The 20,474-nt window shown below is 41.6% G+C and overlaps 2 long non-coding RNA genes across 2 annotated transcripts; both read left to right on the top strand.

The window, feature by feature from the left end:
- Positions 1 to 4,670: 4,670 nt before the first annotated feature.
- Positions 4,671 to 6,900, top strand: LOC121559275. Its single transcript, XR_006658053.1, has 3 exons — positions 4,671 to 4,713; positions 4,875 to 4,962; positions 6,861 to 6,900. It is a non-coding gene; the product is annotated as an uncharacterized LOC121559275 (long non-coding RNA).
- Positions 6,901 to 7,916: 1,016 nt separating this feature from the next.
- Positions 7,917 to 12,858, top strand: LOC121558606. Its single transcript, XR_006658054.1, has 4 exons — positions 7,917 to 7,939; positions 8,530 to 8,646; positions 12,437 to 12,553; positions 12,820 to 12,858. It is a non-coding gene; the product is annotated as an uncharacterized LOC121558606 (long non-coding RNA).
- Positions 12,859 to 20,474: the final 7,616 nt, after the last annotated feature.

Genomic DNA, 20,474 nt, shown 5'->3' on the forward strand with positions numbered 1-20,474 from the left:
AGGGGCTGCTGAGAATGAGAAAGGAGATTGAGACTTGTAACAAGGTAGACCACTACCGGTGGAAGCTGCAGAGAGAGGTGTTGGAGGAAGTCAACAAGGTGAGGGTGGAACCAGAGCAAGAAAGAGAAAGGCTAATTGAAGAGTTGCTGAGACAGATAAGGGAGACTGAGGCTTCTATTGAGGTAAACTGCTACCAATGGAAGCTGGAGAGAGAGTTGTTTGAGAAACAGAGAGAAAGTGCAGTGTCAGACAGAAAAAATATGGAGCTCAAGATGGCAAAGCTGAAGGTGCAGAACATACTGCACTTGGCCAAGATAGGGAAGTTGACCGTGGAGAACACGAGGCTGTCAGCTGAGAATGAAAGGCAGCGAGAGGTGATGGACAAACAGAGAGAAAGCGCAGCGACCGACAAACAAACAATGGTGGACAAGATATCAAAGGTGAAGATGTCCTTGGCCAAGTTATGGAAGGTGACAGTGGAGAACAAGAAGAGACTGTTAGCTGAGAATGAAAGGGTGGGGAAGGAGAGGGTGAGAGAGAGGAATGGATGGAACCTCATAAGAAATGGTTTGGAGACAGCTTTGGCCAAAGCAGACCAGGAGAGGAATCAGACCCTAGTAGCCTGGAAGGAGGACAGGGGGAGATGGGCCAAGGCCAAGGCTGGCCTACGAAGCCTCTTGGATCAACGGGGGAAAGATGGATGAAGGAGAAGGAGGAGATTAAGAGGAGGAGCACGCAGGCAGCAGAGGAGTGGATAATTGAGCTGAGAGAGAAGGAGAGAGCGATAGAGGCTCTGGAAAGAGAAAAGATGAGGATTCTGTGCCTGAATGGACAAGAGAAGAAGGGATGGGAGATGGAAAAGAGAGAGATGGAGAAGGAGAACTGGAAGATTACAGAGGAGCGGGAGAGAAAGAGTAGTGAAATTGAGAAAATGCAAAGGGACAAAGAGAGATGGGCAATAGAGAAGAGGGATGTGGTGGAGAGGATGAAGGATGCGTACATAAAGCTGTACCAGATGCAGACTGTCCTGAGGTTCAGAGAGCAAGAGCAGGCACAGGTACAGTACTCCATTTAACCAGTCACAGTTCAGGGAGGTCATAAGTCACCTCCTAATGGTTATACTATCAGATTCAACAGATTAAGTTGACTGCATGCTAGAGAAGGAGTAATAATCATATTTCAGATCACTGACCAACATGTATGGACTTTCTCTTTCAGATGGAAACTAAACGCGCCCAGAGAGTCAGGGCAAAGCAGGAGAAAAAGGAGAGGAAAGAAAGAGACTTGTTGGAGAAGAACAAAGTAAAAGAACTGCTCAGAGCTAGAAAAGCAGAGAGTAAGGAAGAAGTGAGGAAGAATAAGGAGAGGGTGAAAGCCCACCTGGACGAGGTGGCAAGGAACTATAACGAAAAGAAACAGAGGGAGAAAGAAAGAGAAAAGCTGTTGAAAAAGGCATATGGCAAAGAAAATCACATGGTGTACATCCCAGACCTCATACTGAAGAAGATGTAAGAACACAACGCATATGGAAGAGTAAATATTATCAGCTAGCATTGGTCAAAAGTTCATTTCTATCTTCTTTCATTTAGTGGAATACTTCATCAATGAAATAATACGAGCATTTATTTGTCAGCATTCATTCCCATATGGAAGAAAGAACACACAAACTATGTGAAAAGTATAAGATGTGGAGAGGGCACGACAAAGCCTATTCGAGAGCATCCTGACTGAGATGAGAAATTCAATGAAATAATAGAATTATGAAATTGTTGTGTTGAATCAATGAATCAATGAATCAAATTGTGTTTACATATGTTTAAGACTCACACTTACCTCAGCCTGTTTCTTCCACTTCATGATCTGGGTATCATTGCCGACCCTCAACCTGTTAACATGTCCTCTAGTGGAATCAGAACATAGGCAGATGGCCATGGAGTTCAGAGTGAAGAATATCTTCTCACAGCATCCTCCCCTCCACAGCTCCATCTCCAGGCATGTTGGTACAAACGTCATTATATTTTGCCTGCTGGTGAACAAGGCCATTGACAGCACCATCCATGTCCCTCTGTCAAGGAGGTCCTGCTTCTTACGTTGAAAGTCGTCTCTGAAAAGAGGAGACATTAGAAGGTTTCTTCTCTTAGTTTAGTCTTTTGTCTCGGACAAGGCTTACATGTCAGAGGCGTACTTACTTTACTAATTGACTTGTAGAAACGGTACAACTATATACAACATGTCAATTGTGAAATGATTGATATTGGACATCTAGTGTGAACATGATATTGGGTTAATCCTCACATTGTGGTGATTCCTTTGATGAGGTCTACTTTGAGGTTTCTGGCCTGGGGAAGGGTTGCCCTCTAACAGGTGGTCATCAAAGGTGCCTTCTCCTCTGCCCCACGCCAGAGTCTCACTCCAGGAAAAGGTCTGAAAGACCTCTGTCTCCACCGGTTGGGACAAGGGACCATCTTTTTCCTGCACTAACTCCTTTCTCTGAAAGTACATAGAAATCACACAAACCTATGATCCTACATTGTAGATGTATGGTATGGCATATCAACTGAATTATAATCTCAAGTCTAAAAAACAATCACTCTTATCACATACTTCTACTACCTTACCTCTTGATGATGTCCTCTTTGTACTTCTTCACGTGTGACCTCATAAACAAAGCATGGAGGTATTGATGGCAATCCAGGTAATATCTGGCCCTGGCAAGGGGACCAGACCCATAGACTGGAGGTGTCCTCTTCACCTCGGGAACAGGGGACTTTGTTGGTCTTCCAGACAATCTCACCTTCTCCTCCTTAGCTGGTGTTCCAGCCAATCTCACCTTCTCCTCCTTAGCTGGTGTAACAGCCAATCTCACCTTCTCCTCCTTAGCTGGTGTAACAGCCAATCTCACCTTCTCCTCCTTAGCTGGTGTAACAGCCAATCTCACCTTCTCCTCCTTAGCTGGTGTAACAGCCAATCTCACCTTCTTCACCTTAGCTGTGTGTGTGTGTGTGTGTGTGTGTGTGTGTGTGTGTGTGTGTGTGTGTGTGTGTGTCTATATAGTAAATGCTATATATATATTATATGCTTATATATTGATCATTATATATTCTATTTATATAAATGACGGTAGTGTGTATATATATATATATATATATATATATATATATATAAATATAATGTGTAAAACTAGCAGTGTGAATGTTAAAACAATAAATGTTATAGAATAAGAGTTTACTGAAAATAATGAGTAATTTAGTGAATAATGGAACAAATGTAGTGAATGTGTCTGTTTGTAAATGAAACCTAGGCTATACAATTATTGTAATATGTAAAATAAACATATATTTTTATGATTTATCTTTCCTGGTTGTTATTTCTCAGTGTCTCTGGACAGAAAATGTGCCAAGTCAATAAAGTTATGCGCCCAATTTTGTGTTTACTGACGCCTGTAATGATCTGCAAAATGTTGATTGGTTGACAGCCCATCTGTAGACTGTGTGATTTGATTGGACAACGAGTATTTGGAGCCCTTGGTCTAAGTCATTGGATATTCAATTGACACAGTTGCAAAAAAAAGGAGCAAAAAGTCGGTGGTTGAATTTCATTAACGTTTAATGAAAAAGTATGGATTTCAGCAAAAAATGAAAGACACGCAACTACAGAGGACAAACATTTTATGATTCATTATTTTTTGAAGTATTGACCTTGGGAGAATACATAGCCTTTTTAGTGTTTTTCAAAATTGTTATTACACGACAAGTTCAAGCCAATTTTGTCTGCATTTTCAAATGATATATACTTATGTCTTATGCCTTAATTGTAGCAGCGTAACTGTGTTGTGAGATCTTAACTAGAACAATAAGAAACTATTACTGGATATAGTCAATGGGATAGTTGTTGTCATGGTAGACTTTTAAAACTAATTATGTGGCTGGCCACCCCTTTACAACTCGGAAGGCATGGTTTTGCAGATAAATGAGTAAACGTGAACTACACTCTTAAAAGAAAAGCTTCCTGTAGGATCCTTTAGGATAATATAAGGTTAAAAAATGTACCTTAAGATGAATTTCCAAGCCTATACTCTGCCATCAGCTCGTTGTTGAACCGTTGTAGACTTCAGGGGTTCTTTGAAGAAGCCTTTTCAAAAGAGGGGTTCGGTTTGGAACCAGCAGCGGCCTCGTGAGTAAAGGGCGCTCCAGCGCAGAATTCAAATTGAGACCGTTGGTCAAAAGACAACTGGAAGCGGGAAGCGCGCGGATGGTTGGAGAGACGCGACCAATAAGAGATGACTTGCAACGGATTGACGTGAAAGGTGAGTGAACCTTAGCTATTCGCTAGCTAAGATAATAATTCATCAAACTACTATCAAATAACTTAAAAACAATACATCATGTAATGTACTCTTGGTTTTTCATCAGCTAGCCAAGCTACATAGCCTGTAATGTTAGCTGGTAATTGTTGTATAAATGTTGGTACGTTTTAGCTAACGTTAGCTACAGTAGCTAGCTAGTTAAAGTTATTGTAACGTTAGCTAACTTTAGCTAGCTAGACTCAATATTGAGGAATTGTAGTCATTTAAACCCATGATATACTTTCTCACCATCTCATTCCATCCTCCTCCCTTTAGTACCTGGCTTATCCTGCCCCTGTCCAGTTAAGTGGTGGAGAGTTTGGGAGCTGTGAGCTCTGATAGAGAAATGTATCAACCACCACGAACAGGTAAAACAGACACACACACACACACACAGATGACCCAATGTAGATTATGTTCGACTTGACAAAAAGAAGAATACATAAAGCAGATCAGATTAGTTAGATGCATTTGATATTGAATACTCATGTTGTTTATGTTGTGTTTGTGTCTAATTGATGTCTTTCAGGTTGGTGTATTGGGGCGGATTGTTCTGTCCTCTGTATTTCAGACCAAAGCAAGACAATGTTTAAAGCTCGCTATGGATCTACTAACAGGTTAGCCTCTACAAAGTATTTGGATGTATTTGAAGTGTGATTATAGTGTGTTCTGTGTTACTCCTTTGTCAATCCAATACTAACTGAATAGTGAATGAATGTATTTACAGTGAATCAATCAATCAATACAGTTTGATTATAGTGTGTTCTGTGTAATTCCTTCGTCTTTTCCAACACTAACTAAATGGTGAATGAATGTATTTGCAGTCAATCAATCAATCAATCAATCAATACAGTGTTTGAACAAAATTCAACTCCAGTTGAAGAACTGGGACAAGCTATAAATCTCATTGTGGGGTAGGCCACATGTTATGAAGATGGTTAAAGCTCCTAAACGGAATCACGTCATCAGCATGTTTCCACTGTCCATACCTGCCTACACCTTTAACACCATAGACAAAATGATTCATTTGGACTATTAAAAGGGCGAGGATGAACCAAGCTAGATTACAGGTAAAGACTTAGAAGGGAGGATTAAAGCTCCCTAACATGTCATTATAGCAAGAAGCCTTTATAACCTCCCAAATAGACTCTCTTTATTGAGAACTCTAATAGGCCAATTTGGGTTGACATGGAAGAAGAACCTAATGCCCCATTTGGATCATCATATTATTTGAGTCAACACTTAAATGTGGGACTGCAGAATCCCATAATGTCCCACACTAAGAAATATGGTGTCAGATAAATAAAGAGACAGACATCTTCACCTTTCCTGACAAGCTCTGCTTCTTTATGGAACAACCATAAATACAAATGAGGAGGAAAGGTGGTTGTCTGGAAAGACACATTTTTTTCTTCACTTTTGCTTCATGTGTCAACTTTAATTTGAGTGTGGCTGTGGAAGACTGGTCCCTTGATGATGTCTGCAAGTGGCTGAGTACCAATGATCTCCATGATTCCATCCCATCATTCCAAGGTTCACAATCTTTCTGAAGAATGCCAACTCTCTTCAATTGTCCACTTTGCAACGAGCATACTGTCTTTGTGTCCAGACGACTCACACATATTGGCCTCTATCACCAGCATGAACCACATTTTCTAATTACCTGTGGAATTAATGGGTGTGGGAAAGCAAATATATGTTTTAGTGCCTATCGGTCACACATCTACCAAAACCACAGAGCTTTTAAGCCCCAACTTAGATGAGAATTGCCCTCATGATGAATTTGAGACGGGGACTGATCCCATTGAAGATGACATGAGCGATGTAGAGAGTCTGCCAGAGGCTGAATATGTTCAAGCCACAGAGATCAACACTGAGCAGCTAATTGAAGGTCTCAAAAAGGATATCTATTTTTTGATTTTGGAAATCAGGAAAGAACACTGCATCCCAGCTACGGTACAGAATAGCATTGTTGAGTACCTCAGAACCATTTTTGATGCATTGATGACACACTACAGTGATCCCCTCAGGTTTCATCTTACAAATAAGCAAATACATGTGGATGAAGATGGGACTTGCTTAACAACTCTGCAGTATTTGAGGAATGCATTAGATGCATAAGCTCTGAGTGGATGCTGGAGCATTACCGTGTGAAAGAATTGGGCATGGTCCGGCCAATTGCAGTACCACTGAGCAACAAAGAAGGTTATAAAACAAGGTGATTTCAATACAGCTACATAGTACCCAGGCTATATTAATATAAAGAGACATGAGACAAAACAATCATAATGAATAAGATTACATGGACAGGGGGACCTGATCCTAGGTCAGCACTCCTCCTCTGAGACACTTCCCAGGAGTCACCAGGACCAAGAAACCGAACACTTACTGTTGTAAAGTCTAGTTACAGCAGGTGTTTACTGCCATCTAGTGGAAGATACCAATAAAACACTTTATTATCAGGGGAGGGAGACGGTTGAGCTGAAACAGAAAGTAAATGTGTTCTTTTGTACAGGATCCATTTTGAGACGACAGAGCAGAAAACACGTTATGGAGAGAACTAAAAAATAAAGTGAGTATTTCTAAGTATTTCTGAACAATAATCTATTCTAAAGGACAGAGTAAGAATGAATACCTGGAATGAGATATTACTAGTTAGTAGAACTGCTACTTGAGCTGAGTTGCTGACAGACAGCAGTTTTCAAAGTGGAAACTAATCAGTAGGCCCACATGTTATGAGGTAGGCTATTATCATTGTCATTAAAGTAAGCCTTTAACTTCAGTTTATTGTTGTTGTAGCCTTGTGTTATTATGTAATTATTAATGGCCGTGTTTAGTTAATTCAATTGGAAGTTATCAAGTGTCACCATGGTCACAGTTCTATCGCAATTGCTGATCAGAATGCATTAGATTGAAGGTAACAGTCAGCCAGATTAGGCTACAGGTAAATAAATAACCTGGCTGTTGTTGACAAGCATAGGCCTATTTAGTTCATATCCATATTATTAATATTTGATTCATTGATTGAAATTACGACCCCATCCTCAGTAGCCTATTCCAGCAGGCTACTGGGCAACAGAAGCACTTCCTACCTCAAAATCGTCTTGCTATTCATGTTAAATAAATTCATCTGTCAATTTGAACTAAGCAAGCTGCTAAATCATTCAGCTTACATCTTGCCTACATGTTGCCCAGGCTACTGGAGGCTGTCTGAAATAAGATGTAGGCCTATCAGGGGCTATGTTTTAGCCTAGTTTTCAGGCCTTGTTGGTGGGTTTTGAGTAGTCATTGGGCTAGAAAAAGTAATTGCATTAAATAACCTGACTGTTTGGATGTGTCTATTAGTTAATGTTTTATTTCTAAGAGATAATGAATAAAAGAGAACAATTGACATTCAATAATTAGTTGTCACTGTGTTAACCACAACCAACATGCTGGATCTCTGTTTAGGGGTCAGTGCTCTAAAATGAGTCTCTCTGGGGAGAGAGAGGAGGGGGGCCCTGCCTCTAAAATGAGTCTCTCTGGGGAGAGAGAGGAGGGAGGCCCTGCCTCTAAAATGAGTCTCTCTGGGGGACATGACACCAAAACTAAGAGGTGAGCTGACAATATTGTTTAAGAATTTATATTCCAAAACGCTATATACAAAAAAAAATCACATTTGTGTTTTTTCATCAGAAATTATTGCTTATGGGTACCTTCAATATAACTGTTCTAGATTGTATGAAAATGATTATTTTTTCTGCACAACGGTATATATCCATTGTTTAGCTGGAATGGAATGTTCGTATCCTGTATATTTGACTGTGATATGTTGTTGTCTCACCTAGCTATTAGAAGATTAATGCATTTACAGATGACATCTTAATTTGACCCAGTTTCTCACAGCAGGAAAATAATCCTGCAAGAACAGCAAATGTGCATTATTATGTGGATTATAATGAATGGAAATGTGTTGTAGGGGTTGGTAAATTTTTCATTAGGGCAAATCAAGTCTGAAATGTTTAAGTGTAAAACACCTTATAAAGCCTTGTAGTGGTTTCATAATTTATTTAAACAATAAAAGCTAATTGACCAACATTTCTGAAAATGGATATGAAGTGTTTTGGAATGAAACTCTTCGTATGTTTCCCCATCTGAGCTCAGAGTAGATGAGAGATGTAATGTTTGTCTCTGTTGTGTTGAAGCCCAATCAAGCAGGAGAGACCAGCCTCCCCTGTACCCAGCTGTGTGTCCATGAAGAGTGATTGGTCAATGAGACCCCCTTTACACTTTGGAAAGGGAGACTTTTCTACTGAACAAAGGTAAGAAGAACTCATGGGTCATGGTCAGTGAGTTAAACAACACTGTCTCTAGTCATTTCTCCTCTCCCATTTTCCCATTTATTTTTATTGTTTTCATAATCCATAGGCTAAACCTTTTTTCAATATTCATAGTCCTAAAACAATATTAAACAAACACAACATTCCTTCCCTGTGTGTGTGTGTGTGTGTGTGTGTGTGTGTGTGTGTGTGTGTGTGTGTGTGTGTGTGTGTGCTTGTCAGTGAGTGTGTGTGCACTCCCTGGATGAGGAGATGTAATCTCTATCCTGATTTCCTAGTCACTTTTACCCCTACCTACATGTACATATTACCTTAATTACCTCAACTACCTGGTACCCCTGCACATTGACTCGGTACTGGTACTCCTTGTATATAGTCTAGTTATTACCTCAACTACCTGGTACCCTGCACATTGACTCAGTACTGGTACTCCTTGTATATAGTCTAGTTATTACCTCAACTACCTGGTACCCCTGCACATTGACTCAGTACTGGTACTCCTTGTATATAGTCTAGTTATTACCTCAACTACCTGGTACCCTGCACATTGACTCAGTACTGGTACTCCTTGTATATAGTCTAGTTATTACCTCAACTACCTGGTACCCCTGCACATTGACTCAGTATTGGTACTCCTTGTATATAGTCTAGTTATTACCTCAATTACCTGGTACCCCTGCACATTGACTCGGTACTGGTACTCCTTGTATATAGTCTAGTTATTACCTCAACTACCTGGTACCCTGCACATTGACTCAGTACTGGTACTCCTTATATATAGTCTAGTTATTACCTCAACTACCTGGTACCCCTGCACATTGACTCAGTACTGGTACTCCTTGTATATAGTCTAGTTATTACCTCAACTACCTGGTACCCCTGCACATTGACTCAGTACTGGTACTCCTTATAGCCTCATTATTGTTATGTTATTGTGTTACTATGTCCTTTTTTTTATTTAGCTAATTTTTCTTACTTTTTAACAGCATTGTTGGGAAAAGGCTCATAAGTAAGCATTTCACGGCAAAGTTTACACCTCTTGTATTCGGCGCATGTGAGAAATAAAATTTGATTTGAAGCTCATTGGCAGAGACACGTCATCGGGTCAAACGGTCGTCTCGTGCCTGACAGCACATGTGCAGGCCGTGAAATCACTACTTTGATATAAAGTTGTTTTTGACAAACATGAAAACGTGTGAGTTTGTCCCTTTCATGAAGTTGGAGTAATAACGTTAAATGTTAAACTACTTAATTCAGAACAATTAGAAAATTAACAAGTAAGGAAGTCATTTTTACTTCTTTGAGTTCTCAAACCCCAAACCATGGCCATGTCTTTTTCCATTCAAATCTTTCCTTAACATTATAATTATTTCACAGTACTGACCACGGATCAGCTTCTAGGGAGATTGAGGCGGCTTATTCTTACCCAATAAAAATGCACTAAATCACAGATTTGGCACATCATTTCAGACATGTTAGGCTACACATGAAATATATTGAGTCAAATTACAGATAACCCTACAAGTAGCAAAATATAACTCAATTGATTGAACATGAAGTGTATTTCAATACGATTGAAATAGGACTATAGCCTACTGTTTATATTTTAATGCAGTCATCTCGGTTTTCATTTGAAGCATCATTTCATACATTGCTTGTTGTATCAACTGCAAAGACATTGGCAACTTTGTATTTGTAAGTCAACTTTGTTCTGAATTTATCTGCGGTCACAAAGAGACGGATAAACCATGTGATTCTTTGTTTAGCGGAGATCTTCTGTGTATAAAGTGACGTGGGAGGGCAAAAAAGCATCTAACGACGCACTTGGCTGTTCTACAAGTGGTCTGAGGCAGGTGTTAGAATACGAGCGTTTCCAAGTGCAACGTTAATAACGATGGTTTTTTGAAACAGCTCAGAGATTTAACAATGCTCCTACGAAGATTCTAATGATGAACATTTGTTATATTTTTTAAGGGGGTAGATCAGCTTTAATATTGCAGATAGATTGTAACTTCCATCAATGTAATTGTCTGAATCACTTCCAATCCCCCATGTATTTTTTTGGCAAATTTATATATATATATATATATATATATATATATATATATATCCTTTCAAAATATTTATATATCCTTTTTAAAAAGATATACCCCTTCCCTAATTGGAGTAAACTAGTGAACAACAATGCTTAGGCCTCTACTTCCAGCTTATAGATACAGTGAGGGAAAAAAGTATTTGATTCCCTGCTGATTTTGTACGTTTGCCCACTGACAAAGAAATGATCAGTCTATTATTTTAATGGTAGGTTTATTTGAACAGTGAGAGACAGAATAACAACACAAAAATCCAGGCACACGGGAAATACACGAGCTCCACCGAGCTTCACTAACCTCCACAATAAACAATCACCCACACAGACAATGACTAATGAGGGAATAAGGACCAGGAGTGTGTGATTGAAGACAAGACAAATGGAGTGATGATAAATGGATCAGCAGTAGCTAGTAAGCCGGTGACGCCGAACGCCTAATCCTGCCCGAACAAGGAGGGGAGGCAGCCTCGGCGGAAGTCGTGACAGTACCCCCTCCATGACGCACGGCTCCAGCAGCGCGCCGACCCCGGCCTCGAGGACGGCCAGGAGATCGCGGAGCAGGGCGAGCCGAATGGTGACGGTGAAAATCCCGTAACATGGAGGGATCGAGGATATCCCTCACCGGGACCCAGCATCGTTCCTCTGGACCGTACCCCTCCCACTCCACGAGGTACTGAAGGCCCCCCACCCGATGCATCGAATCCAGGATGGAACGGACAGAGTACGCCGGGGCACCCTCGATGTCCAGAGGAGGTGGTTAATGCGGTAATCAGAGGGAAGTAATAACCTATAAGTGACCTCGTTGACTCTCCTCAGGACTTTGAACGGCCCCACAAACCGCGGGCTCAGCTTCCGGCAGGGCAGGCGGAGAGGCAGATTCCGGGTCGAGAGCCAGACCCGATCACCCGGTACGAAGACCGGGGCCTCACTGCGGTGGAGGTCAGCGTTGGCCTTCCGACGACGCACGGTGCGTTGGAGGTGAATGTGGGCAGCATCCCACGTCTTCTCTGCGCGCCGAAACCAGTCATCCACCGCAGAAGCCTTGGTCTGGCTCTGGTGCCACGGTGCCAGAACCGGTTGGTAACCTAGAACACACTGGAAAGGAGTTAGGTTAGTGGAGGAGTGGCGGAGAGAGTTCTGGGCATATTCTGCCCACGGTAAGAACACCGACCACTCCCCCGGCCAGTACAGTAGGACCGCAGGAACCTACCCACGTCATGAAACCTACCCACGTCATGAAAAAAATAAAATGATTTACCCGTTCCACCTGCCCATTACTTTCGGGGTGGAACCCAGAGGTCAGGCTGACCGAGACCCCCAGACCCCGGTCAGACACTATATCCTCTGGTACCCCGTAGTGCCGGAAGACGTGTGTAAACAGGGCCTCCGCAGTCTGCAGGGCCGTGGGGAGACCGGGCAGAGGAAGGAGGTGGCAGGCTTTAGAAAAGTGGTCCACAATGACCAGGATGGTGGTGTTACCTTGGGAGAGGGGAAGATCAGTTAGAAAATCAACACTTAAGTGAGACCATGGTTGTTGTGGAACTGGTAAAGGTTGTAAGCTACTTTACCAACCTTTATGAAAATGGATATGTAGCGTTTTGGAATTAAATTGTTCTTATGTTTCCCCGTCTGAGCTCAGAGTAGATGAGAGATGTAATGTTTGTCTCTGTTGTGTTGAAGCCCAATCAAGCAGGAGAGACCAGCCTCCCCTGTACCCAGCTGTGTGTCCATGAAGAGTGACTGGTCTATGAGACCTCCTTTATACTTTGGAGAGGGAGACTTTTCTACTGAACAAAGGTAAGAAGAACTCATGGGTCATGGTCAGTGAGTTAAACAACACTGTCTCTAGTCATTTCTCCTCTCCCATTTTACCATTTATTTTTGTTGTTTTCATAATCCATAGGCTAAACCTTTTTTTCCATTTTCATAGTCCTGAAACAATATTAAACAAACACTACATTCCCTCCCTATGTGTGTGTGTGTGTGTGTGTGCGTGTGCGTGTGTGTGTGTGTGTGTGTGCACTCCCTGGATGAGGAGATGTAATGTTATGTTTTGTCCCCAGAAACCAACAGCAGAGATCAGAGTCAGAGTCAGAAATTCTCAGTGGTCAGTCTTCCCAGAGTCATCAAACAGACCTGGCCTCCATATTCAGTGTATGTGGTCCTGTTATGTACATTTGTTTTTGTTTACCTCAAGTAAAGTTGATCTGTCAATCATTCATTCATGTGTTAATGAGAAAGCATTTCTTCTCTTGCTTAACTTATTTACTTTATTTATTTCAGTTGCTTGAAGAGAATATTATGACATTTGTGAAGAACGAGCTGAAGATGTTCAAGAGGATTCTTAGTCCAGAACTCCCAGAAGGCTTTGAGAGTCAGAAGCAGGATATGGAAGTGGTGGATGCTGAAGATGAGAATCAGGAGAGCAGTGCCAGAGAGGGGGCTCTGAAGATCACACTGCACGTCCTGAGGAAAATGAACCAGAAGGAGCTTGCTGACACACTGGAGAAAAGTAAGAGCTGTCTGCCTCATGTTGAATGCTGTTTTAGAACATTTAAAAGCTGTAGCTAAAGTACAGCTAAAGTAGCTGTGTAACTCAATGATATTGTAGCAGCCTTAACATAACACCTAGTGACCTCATCAAGTAGCAGCAGGGATGTGTTGTGGTGATTAATTCAGACAGAGAAGAGGAGAGAGAGAGAGAGACAACATTAATAATACCATCAAAAAAAACAATAATAATATAATCAGTCACACCAGTGTTTAATGCATTATGAAAACATTTACAGATTTATACAGACAGTTAAGAGAATAAATTATTATAATGTACAACTTTATAACACAGTCTTACAATACTGTAGGCATTAAAACTGATTTAATATTAATATCCTCTGTGTTAGTTCTTCATTCGGATGAGCTTGCTGTGATTTGCCAACATGAACTCAAATCTAATCTAAAGAAGAAGTTTCAATGTGTATTTGAGGGGATCGCTAAACAAGGAAACCCAACACTTCTCAATAAGATCTACACAGAGCTCTACATCACAGAGGGTGGAAAAGGAGTGGTCAATAATGAACATGAGCTGAAACAGATTGAGACAACAACCAGGAAACAAGCAAGACCAGAGACGGCAATCAAATGTAACGACATCTTCAAACCTTTAACTGGACAAGACAAACTTATCAGAACTGTGCTGACAAAGGGAGTCGCTGGCATTGGAAAAACAGTCTCTGTGCAGAAGTTCATTCTGGACTGGGCTGAAGGAAAAGCAAATCAGGATGTCCAATTTGTATTTTCATTCCCTTTTCGGGAGCTGAATTTGATGAAAGGGGAAAAACACACTTTGATTGAACTTCTCAATCACTTCTCAATGGAAACCAAAGAATCAAGAATCTCCAACTACGACAACTACAATGTTCTGTTCATCTTTGATGGTCTGGATGAGTGCCGACTGCCCCTAGACTTCCAGAAGAACAAGATCTGTTGTGACGTCACAGAGTCAACCTCAGTGGATGTTCTGCTGACAAATCTCATCAAGGGAAATCTGCTTCCCTCTGCTCTCCTCTGGATAACTACCCGACCTGCAGCAGCCAATAAGATCCCTTCAGTGTGTGTTGACCAGGTGACAGAGGTACGAGGGTTCAATGATCCACAGAAGGAGGAGTACTTCAGGAAGAGATTCAATGATGAGGACCTGGCCAGCAGAATCATCTCACACATAAAGACATCAAGGAGCCTCCACATCATGTGCCACATTCCAGTCTTCTGTTGGATTTCTGCAACAGTCCTTGAACACATGCTGAAACATAAGAGAGAAGAGATGCCCAAGACTCTGACTGAGATGTACTCACACCTTGTGGTGTTTCATACCAAACAGAAGAATGAAAAGTATCTTGGGAAAGAAGAGACAGGTCCACACTGGAATAAAGAGAGCATTCTGTCACTGGGAAAACTGGCATTTCAACAGCTTGTGAATGGCAATCTGATTTTCTATGAAGAAGACCTAAAAGATGCTGGCATTGATGTCAATGAAGCATCAGTGTACTCAGGATTGTGCACACAGCTCTTTAAAGAGGAATGTGGGCTGTACCAGGACAAGGTGTACTGCTTCGTGCATCTGAGCATTCAGGAGTTTCTGGCTGCTGTATATGTGTTCCTCTCATTCATCAACAACAATGAGAATCTAATGTCCAAACCGCAATCAACATCCAGGAATGTTTTTGTGCTGTTCAGAGACAAGCCTGAAGTTACTGTCTACAAGAGTGCTGTGGATAAAGCCTTACAAAGTGAGACGGGAAACCTGGACCTTTTCCTCCGCTTCCTTCTGGGCCTCTCACTGGAGTCCAATCAGAAGCACTTACGAGGTCTACTGACAAAGACAAGAAGCAGCTCACAGAGCCATGAAGAAACAGTCAAGTACATCAAGGAGAAGATCAGGGAGAATCCCTCTCCAGAGAGGTGCATCAATCTGTTCCACTGTCTGAATGAACTGAATGACCATTCTCTAGTGGAGGAGATCCAACGCTACCTGAGCTCAGGAAGTCTCTCAGAAGCCAAACTGTCACCTGCACAGTGGTCAGCTCTGGTCTTTGTGTTGCTGACTTCAGAGAAGGAGCTGGATGTGTTTGACCTGAAGAAATACTCCAGATCAGAGGAAGGTCTTCTGAGGCTGCTGCCAGTGGTCAAAGCCTCCAGAGCTGCTCTGTGAGTACATAGAATGACATTTAAGTACTAATCATCAGGAAGAAATATTCAGTTTAGAGAAATACAGTGAGAGAAAAAAGTATTTGATCCCCTGCTGATTTTGGACGTTTGCCCACTGACAAAGAAATGATCAGTCTTTAATGGTAGGTTTATTTGAACATTGAGAGACAGAATAACAACAAAAAAATCCAGAAATACTTGTTCTCCCCACTGTACATGCCTGTCTGAAGTTTGCCAATGAACATCTGAATGATTCAGAGGAGAACTAGGTGAACGTGTTGTGGTCAGATGAGACCAAAATGGAGCTCTTTGGCATCAACTCAACTCGCCGTGTTTGGAGGAGGAGGAATGCTGCCTATGACCCCAAGAACACCATCCCCACCGTCAAACATGGAGGTGGAAACATTATTTCTCGTTTTTCTGCTAAGGGGACAGGACAACTTTACCGCACCAAAGGGACGATGGACGGGGCCATGTACCGTCAAATCTTGGGTGAGAACCTCCTTCCCTCAGCCAGGGCATTGAAAATGGGTCATGGATGGGTATTCCAGCATGACAATGACCAAAAACCCACGGCCAAGGCAACAAAGGTGTGGCTCAAGAAGAAGCACATTAAGGTCCTGGAGTGGCCTAGCCAGTCCCCAGACCTTAATCCCATAGAAAATCTGTGGAGGGAGCTGAAGGTTTGAGTTGCCAAACGTCAGCCTCGAAACCTTAATGACTTGGAGAAGATCTGCAAAGAGGAGTGGAACAAAATCCCTCCTGAGATGTGTGCAAACCTGGTGGCCAACTACAAGAAACGTCTGACCTCTGTGATTGCCAACAAGGGTTTTGCCACCAAGTACTAAGTCATGTTTTGCAGAGGGGTCAAATACTTATTTCCCTCATTAAAATGCAAATCAATTTATAACATTTTTGACATGAGTTTTTCTGGATTTTTTTGTTATTATTCTGTCTCTCACTGTTCAAATAAACCTACCATTAAAATGATAGACTGATAATGTCTTTGTCAGTGGGCAAACGTACAAAATCACCAGGGGATCAAATACATTTTTCCCTCACTGTAGCTTAATTGACTTAACTGTATATGTATTATAATATGTATAACACGTCATATTATATTGACAAAGATATTGAATCAATGCATTGATGTTCAGTAGTAATGTATCTGTAGTATAATGTGTTTGTGAAGTCATGTGGAGTCTCAGCTCTAACGTCAAACCCCTCAAATCTGAGATGTTGATATGAATAGATATGGCAGGTTTCAGGACACTGATCTGAATCTGAACATGTTGAACAAATATACTGCCACTATATTCACCACCAAAGAATAGCACTTTGAATTTAAAATGATTTGACTCTTTGCAGGCTGTCAGGCTGTCTAGTCACAGAGGAAGGCTGTGCTTCTCTGGTCTCAGCTCTGAAGTCAAACCCCTCACACCTGAGAGAGCTGGATCTGAGTAATAATGACCTGAAGGATTCAGGAGTGAATCTGCTCTCTGCTGGACTGGGGAATCCCCACTGTAAACTGGAGACTCTGAGGTCAGTATTCCTGTAGTTGGTCAACAAGTGATAACTGTTCACCAGATCCACATGTGTTTACCAGGCACACATAGTCCATTTGTGTTTGGACAGTGAAGCTTACAGTTTTAAATGTGGTGCTATGCTTTTATTTGAGGGTATTCATACATATCTGTTTTACCTTTTACAAATGAAACCAATGAATGTAGTTCTCCCATTTGAAGAATTCCTAATGATTTGGACTAATTCACTTATTGTATTAAAGCAGTCAAAAGTTTCATATTTGTTCCCATATTCCTTGCCTGCAGTGATTATATCAAACTTGTGATTCTACTAAGTTGTTGAATACATTTTTAGATTGGTTGTGTTTTGGATTATGTTTTTCCCAATAGAAACTGAATGGTGAATAATGTCCTGTCATTTTGGAGTCACTTCACTTGTATTGTCAGTAAGAATAGAAGATGTTTCTGAACACTTCTACATTCATGTGGATGCTACTATGATTATGAATAATCATTAATAAATGGTGAATGATGATGAATGAGAAAGTTACAGAGGAACAAGGATCATACCCCCTCTGTTATTGGTAATGGTGAGAGGTTAGCATTTTTAGTTGTAGCCTCTGTAACTTTCTCACTCATAACTTTTCATGATTTTTCTTAATCAAGGCATCATCAGGATTAATTTAGTAGTGTTTAGAAACATGTTATCTACTCACTTAGACAGAAGATTAATCCAGTCATCATCCACCATTCAGTTACTATTGGACAAAACATAACCCAAACACAACCAAAACAAACTGCAAATGCAACCAACGAGTTTGGGACCAAATACTAAACTTTTGACTACTTGGTCAGAATACTTATGACTTCTTCAAACGTGGGGACAAGATACATAAAATGCTTTCATTTCTAAACGGTGAAACATATGTATGAAAATACTTCAAATAAAAAGATGACATTATCACGGCTCAAGATAAGACCTAGCTGCAGACAGTTCAAAATAACAAAAGTTGATTTACAAAACGGGGCAGGCAAACAACAGGTCAAGGGCAGGCAGAGGTCATTAATCCAGGGTGGTGTAACAAGGTACAGAACGGCAGGCAGAATGGTCAAAACTGGGAAAACTAGAAAACAGGGACTAAAGCGAAACGGGAGTATGGGGAAAACCGCTGGTAAACTTGACGAGACAAGACGAACTGGCAACAGACAAACAGAGAACACAGGTATAAATACACTGGGGATAATGGGGAAGATGGGCGACACCTGGAGGGGGGTGGAGACAATCACTAAGACAGGTGAAACAGATCAGGGTGTGACAACATTATATACAGTCACCTTAAATGAAACATTTGATCTCAATTCTAAAATGCTGGAGTATAGAGCCAAATTCAAAATGTTAGATTCACTGTCAAAATAGATATGGTGTGGACTGTATACTCAATACAATCTAAATCTGATACCTCACTGTCTGTCTTTTGACTGATACTGCTTTTTAAACTGCTCTCGTCAGTCTACTCAAATATTTGTTTTTTGTTTTTCTCTCTAAAAGTAATACTTTGATAATTTGTAATTTATAATAATTATACATCCATTTAAACTCAGCAAAAAAAGAAATGTCCCTTTTTCAGGACCCTGTCTTTCAAAGATAATTCGTAAAAATCAAAATAACTTCACAAATCGTCATTGTAAAGGGTTTAAACACTGTTTCCCATGCTTGTTCAATGAACCATAAACAATTAATGAACATGCTCCTGTGGGACGGTCGTTAAGACACTAACAGCTTACAGACAGTAGGCAATTAAGGTCACAGTTATGAAAACTTAGGACACTAAAGAGGCCTTTCTACTGATTCTGAAAAACACCAAAAGAAAGATGCCTAGGGTCCCTGCTCATCTGCGTGAACGTGCCTTAGGCATGCTGCATGGAGGCATGAGGACTGCAGATGTGGCCAAGGCAATAAATTGCAATGTCCGTACTGTGAGACGCCTAAGACAGCGCTACAGGGAGACAGGACGGACAGCTGATCATCCTCGCAGTGGCAGACCACGTCTAACAACACCTGCACAGGATCAGTACATCCGAACATCACACCTGCGGGACAGGTACAGGATGGCAACAACAACTGCCTGAGTTACACCATGAATGCACAATCCCTTCATCAGTGTTCAGACTCCGCAATAGGCTGAGAGAGGCTGGACTGAGGGCTTGTAGGCCTGTTGTAAGGCAGGTCCTCACCACACATCACCGGTAACAACATCGCCTATGGGCACAAACCCACCGTCGCTGGACCAGACAGGACTGGCATAAAGTGCTCTTCACTGACGAGTCGCGGTTTTGTCTCACCAGGGGTGATGGTCGGATTTGCGTTTATCGTCGAAGGAATGAGCGTTACACCGAGGCCTGTACTCTGGAGCGGGATCGATTTGAAGGTGGAGGGTCCGTCATGGTCTGGGGCGGTGTGTCACAGCATCATCCGACTGAGCGTGTTGTCATTGCAGGCCATCTCAACGCTGTGCGTTACAGGGAAGACATCCTCCTCCCTCATGTGGTACCCTTCCTGCAGGCTCATCCTGACATGACTCTCCAGCATGACAATGCCACCAGCCATACTGCTCGTTCTGTGTGTGATTTCCTGCAAGACAGGAATGTCAGAGTTCTGCCATGGCCAGCGAAGAGCCCGGATCTCAATCCCATTGAGCACGTCTGGGACCTGTTGGATCGGAGGGTGAGGGCTAGGGCCATTCCCCCCAGAAATGTCCGGGAACTTGCAGGTGCCTTGGTGGAAGAGTGGGGTAACATCTCACATCAAGAACTGGTAAATCTGGTGCAGTCCATGAGGAATAGATGCACTGCAGTACTTAATGCAGCTGGTGGCCACACCAGATACTGATTGTTACTTTTAATTTTGACACCCCCTTTGTTCAGGGACACATTATTCAATTTCTGTTAGTCACATGTCTGTGGCACTTGTTCAGTTTATGTCTCAGTTGTTGAATCTTGTTATGTTCATACAAATATTTACACATGTTAAGTTTGCTCTAAATAAACGCAGTTGACAGTGAGAGTTTTGGCAGGTTTCAGGACACTGACATATCTGAAAATGTTGAAAAAATATACTGGCACTCTGCTTTCACAGCCAGCGAATAGCAGTGTTATTTAAACATTATTTGACTCTTTGCAGGCTGTCAGGCTGTCTACTCACAGAGGAAGGCTGTTCTTCTCTGGTCTCAGCTCTGAAGTCAAACCCCTCACACCTGAGAGAGCTGGATCTGAGTAACAATGACCTAAATGATTCAGGAGTGAAGCTTCTGTCTGCTGGACTGGATAATCCCCATTGTAAACTGGAGACTCTGAGGTCAGGATTCATGTATTTGGTGAACAAGTGATAACTGTTCACCAGATCCACATGTGTTTACCAGGCACACATAGTCCACACCATATGTGTTTGGACAGTGAAGCTTACAGTTTTACATTTGGTGCTATGCTCTAGC

This window comes from Coregonus clupeaformis, unplaced genomic scaffold (genome assembly GCF_020615455.1).
Source record: "Coregonus clupeaformis isolate EN_2021a unplaced genomic scaffold, ASM2061545v1 scaf0017, whole genome shotgun sequence".
Classification (NCBI taxonomy): domain Eukaryota; kingdom Metazoa; phylum Chordata; class Actinopteri; order Salmoniformes; family Salmonidae; genus Coregonus; species Coregonus clupeaformis.